General features: G+C 33.3%; 1 long non-coding RNA gene across 1 annotated transcript; it reads right to left on the reverse strand.

Annotated features, from left to right (window-relative positions):
• Positions 1-466: 466 nt before the first annotated feature.
• On the reverse strand, positions 467-4,846 carry LOC120255285. The gene is made up of 5 exons (XR_005534956.1): positions 4,765-4,846; positions 2,997-3,183; positions 2,766-2,894; positions 1,827-2,035; positions 467-618 (listed from the first exon to the last, which is right to left on the reverse strand). It is a non-coding gene; the product is annotated as an uncharacterized LOC120255285 (long non-coding RNA).
• Positions 4,847-5,452: the final 606 nt, after the last annotated feature.

The following is a 5,452-nucleotide window of genomic DNA, read 5'->3' on the forward strand; positions in this document are numbered from 1 at the left end:
GAATCATTTATAAATTTGCAGCAAGGAGAATATTGGTTCCTAAAGTTGAAAAAAAGTTCATATCATCCCTAAAGAGGAACTTTTATGTTCAATTTCAGCACTCTGTTTGCCAAGTGCATGACACCATTTCACTCGTGTTTATATCCCAGAATATAACGGTGTAATAGTAGACAGTGTCCTAAATAACAACATTTCACCATTTTGATCATATCTTTTTTTATGCTTGTAATTGCATTAACAGCCTGTCTGCTATTAGCACATGGTGATCCATTCCATGTCAATTGAGGTTAAAAGTACAAGAGCTAAGTCCACAAACAGCTGTTCTAACAAAATATGCAAAACCAGATGAAAAATTAAATTTGTCACGCCTCTGGTCTCACACATTATTCAGATGCCATTACTGTATGCAGCTGGAGAGTTCAAAGTAAGTGTAGCAATATATTAAATAGATGGAGAAAAAGGAAACAAACCTCTCAAATGAATAAGTCCCCCATGAATTCTTGAGCACCTCTCAAGATTAAAATTTTGCAAGGTTACTTAAGTTGGTAAAAGCTTCTATTCCTTCTGCAGTGAGGCCTTTGTTTTTAATAATACTTAGAGACATCAATTGCAAAAGACCTATCAGGAATAATAGTGTCACAATGAGATGAGCAGCTTTTCATTATTATAATTAGAGCTAGAATAAAAAAACATTTATGATAGTATAGCACTTAATACTTCAATAAATACAATAAATTCAGCATATTTAAATAACATTGTAAAAGATCTTAAGCTTTAAAGTTCAGATAATTTCAGCAAATAGAATTTCTAAAAGTAACCCCATGAAACACTGCAGTTTTCGGGCTGGCCAAGTTAAGTTTGAACAGAGTGAATGAATAAGCATTAGAACTAGTTAATTTACAACTGAAACCAGCATATAGTTTTATAAGTGAAACAGAAAATAGTTTTGAAAATTTCCTCTTGGAAATCAAAAAAATATATGTATATATATAGATATATTCTTCAATACATTAAAGGTGAAATATGAAGGCGATAAGCAAGAAAAGCCAAACATAATTATACTGAATATGTTCCCACCACTTAAATAGGAAAAATGGGAGCAACTATTAAGAGTGGAAAAATAAATATCATTTTGATGATAACCACAAGTACAAGGATTGAAAAATAAAGGGAAAGAAATAACACAAATTTCTACAAAGTAGTAGTTTAAGAGTTGAACAAAAAACAAATTGAAAAACAAGCACTAGGAAAATATCCACAATTCCATTGCTAAAGGACATACTATGGCAAATGAGCCCCACTATTTTTAATCACTCAATCTGTCTTGCCAAGGGAAACTGCATAATTTCTTGTGTTAATATTACTTCCTTCAATAGAACACAATGTAATATCTTTCACAGAATGTGACATATGTAACAACTAGAAATTGAATTTCAAACACATTCCCAAATTGGTGGTTTAATTCACAAATTTACTTTAATACTGTAACTTTAAAATGCTATTACCAACCAAGGTAAACCCCAATATGCATTGCAGCAACATCATCCACTAGCCAGCAGCCAAACTACTCTATGTTTAGAAAATTTTGATTCCATGGATGCAAATGCTATTGTTTCCCTTCCCTCAAATAAGCATATCAAAAGGCTTCTTAACTTTTTACTACCTGAGTTTGTTAACGTCTTCAAAAACTTATGTCGATTAAAGTTGTTATAAAGACTCAACACAAAGTAATGCTGAATTCATAAACTCATTGCAGTCATAACCATAAAGTTCTAAACTAGCAAAAAGATTAAGAAAAGAAGAAATGACAAGGTTTTTGTGTATACTTGAGATGAATCCGAGGCCTCTATCAGAGATCTGATAACAATAGTTCAATGCTAATTTTTTAAGGTTGAAACAGTCTTTGAGAAGCACCAATCCACGATCCGTGACATCAGAGCAAGAGATATCAAGTGATTCTAAGGATTTCCCCTTGAGAAGCGATTACATTCATCCAACAGTCCCTTACTCCTGGGTATCCCCCTAGATGAATTAGCTGTTCATGAAAAAAATATATATATAACACTTAGAAGCCATGGCGCAAATGAATTTTCAAGGAAGGTAGCATTTAATGATGCCAGGGTACATTACAACTAGTGTTATATGCTTTGGAAACTGTAATAGAAGCAATTGCAGGAAGTTACATAACAAGGGTTCTCATTCATGACCTTTGTTTCAGCAGAAAGCAAGACTAATTAGTAATTCGAGTTAAGTTGGATGAACTGAAAATTGGTAGCCCAACTTATGTTGTCTTACTTATTATCAAACACAATCTTCCAGTTTACAAAATTAATTTTACCATGAAAATTCCATCATATTTAAATCAATACAAACATTCTTGTTCATTCTCTTGTTCAACATGCTAGTTTAACAGAAATGCCTGTGTTTAATGTTGGTGGAAGAAATGCTAATCAATCATATATCTGACAAAACTTATTCAAAATTCAAAACTAGCCACATAAAAATTATTCACAAAGATTTACAGCAGGTGTAGAAGTTTCATGGTAACACTAGTGTACAACAAATTCGTGGAGCACAATATCGCTCTCTTCATGAATCAGGGGAAAAAAAAGATAAAGGTGATATTTCATGATTTGTTTATCACTACATCCAGTACCAACTAAACAAAAGATGCAAGCTGCTAGTCAGAATTTGATTTAGTGTATGGCAGACTAAACCATCAGCTTAAGTACAGTAGTTGGCATAGATTGATAGAAAGATCTTACCGGAAAATGGCACTTTCGGAAAATTTCAAGATTTCCCAAGGCAAGGCCGTGCATTCTCACCAATTCATCAAATATTAGCTGACAACATTCTGGCGGCAGCAAATAAAGCTTTATTTGCTCAAGGACATTCTGTTTTGATGCAATTAGAAGATTATAGGACACTCCAGGATCAAGAAAGGAAAAAAAGAAATCTCACCAAAAATTTGGCAAAAGACTAGTATTGGTGCAAACCTCAGTAAAGCAATGAAAACTAAGTTGCGAAAATGATGGCGCTGTGCTCTGTGCACTCCAATTGTCATGCAAGTCACAAGGCAAGTGATACAGCAGGCATTTTGAACAGCGCCTTTTGTCGTCCATCGAAATAAATCCGCTGTGACCAACGCACTTAATTTCACGCTTGGCAACTAATAACAGACACCTAGAGTAAAAACGTAGGTAGACTCAGTCATGTTATTCAACAATAAATAACTCCAGTAATAAAAATTGCACCAGTGACTTGCTCAATTTACACCATTCAATCAAAGCGAAGATGAATGCTCCATACGCATGTATGATCAGGAAAGAAGTCAACAAAATGCAATAAAGTAAATCAGGTATAAAATTGCATGGAAAGCTTGTTAGTCCATTAAACCATGAAGAAGTGAATGAATTCACCCCATTTAATGCTGGTATAAGAGATTTTGGAAATTTTTGGATGGGCAACTGATCAATTACCAAGAAACAAGAAGAAAAGAAAGCAAACAACAAAACAATGGGATTAATGGATCATATGTGAATCACATTTTCTAACAAATAACCTAGTCTTTAAGGTATCTGAATGTCATCTTATAGGTGTTAGATCATGCCACTTGGACTCGAATACTTACAAAGTTGCAAAATATATATTTCTCATTATCAAGAGAAAACTAAGCTTTAAGTCTCTGATTCTGAAATTTCAATCAAAAGCCACCATATGGACATTTAGCTTAAAGGATAAAACACAAATGACTGGATAACAGTGCAGCTGAGTCAAGATCAAAACTAAAACTTCTTTTTCTCTAATTCTGCAATTTCAACAATCCAAAAGTTAAGGGCTAACCTCTCAGCAAGAAAAGTAGAGCACAACCAAACACCATCAAGAAGGTTTTTTTTTAAAAAAAAAAAAACAGATTAAGAACATAGAAGCTCGAGCTGTGAGAAAACTCAACAGGACATGGTAATATTCAGATGTAAATAACATCAACAAATGGCATTTATGAATGAAAAAATCCCAACAAATAATAAGAAAAACAAAGATATCTCTTTACAACAATCTACAAGTTAATATCCCAAATAACCTCGCAGCATGTAGAGAAGAGCACAACCAAACATCATCAAAGTTCTAAACAAAATCAGATTAAAAGCATTACAGCATGAGAAAATTCAATACATGAAAAAATAGCATCAAGAAATGGCAAAATCCAAACGAATCATGACAGGGAAAAAAGTAAGGCCATTTCTGTACAACAATCCAAAAGTAAAGATCTTTAGTAACCTTGCAGCAATAAAAGAAGAACACGGCCAAATATCATTAAAAAACACATTAAAAAACACGACAAAATCAGATTAAAAAGCATAAAAGCAGGAAACATGAAAAAAATTCAATGGAACAGATCCAAAATTCAGACAAAATAACGCCAAGAAACAGAACTAGTGTAAAAAAAAATCCATACAAATAATAAGGAAAACAAAGAAATTTCTTTAATCTCACAAGAGACCATCTTCACTGGTCATTCGCTGTTCTCAAGAACACCAAAAACAAAATTCACTAATGATCCCAGAAATCAAAATGTACAACAAAGATACACCATCACAACTCCATTCTTATTACTATCAACTCCCACATTGGTTCCTCTTTTTTAATCAAGAACCTCAAACCCACAAACAAAAATCCCACAAAATAGGAACACATGTTCATCAAAAACAGAACAAAAACAAGACCGAAATTTCCTAGTAAATCGAAAATCTAATGGATCAATACCTGGCCGAAGAGGATCAAGAAACTCCCAATACCAATGCTTCGTGTGTGCGTCTGAGAGAGAGAGAGAGAGAGAGAGATGAGAGCTGAGGAGCTTTTATAGTTTATACTTTATGCTACACAAGCACATACACCGAGAAATGGGGCCGGTTCAGGCGGGACCCGCATAAAAACAATTTATACGTACTACTTCATAGAGTTTTGTACGGCAAAATCGTACGGAATACAACAACTCGTGTTTGAATCAAGCAACTCTGTAGATTCAATTGGTTCATTTGTGAACCGGTTATTATTTCGGTCCGACCACTCATATAAACCCATTAGTTTATTTTAAACCGCGATTAAACTGTGTTTTTGAGCCAAGAACCGGTGAACCAGTTGAACTGAATAGGTATAACTTTGAACATTGAGAGTTAGACATTTGTCTATATCACGATAGTGGGCAATGGAAAAAATCATGGTTTTTGTAAACCAAAATTTAATCCTAGAATATCAATATGTTTTTTTATTATACTTCGATTTCAATGGGATGTTTTGAAACTCGACCCAAGGGTATAACCCATGAAGATTTTCGGGTCATGGGTTAATGGTCGAAATGGGTTGACCATGTCATAAATATAATATATATTTTTATAAATTTAATTATATATATATAATAATATATTATAAAGTAATAAAAATTTTAAAAAAC

Source organism: Dioscorea cayenensis, unplaced genomic scaffold (assembly GCF_009730915.1).
Source record: "Dioscorea cayenensis subsp. rotundata cultivar TDr96_F1 unplaced genomic scaffold, TDr96_F1_v2_PseudoChromosome.rev07_lg8_w22 25.fasta BLBR01000925.1, whole genome shotgun sequence".
Classification (NCBI taxonomy): Eukaryota; Viridiplantae; Streptophyta; class Magnoliopsida; order Dioscoreales; family Dioscoreaceae; genus Dioscorea; species Dioscorea cayenensis.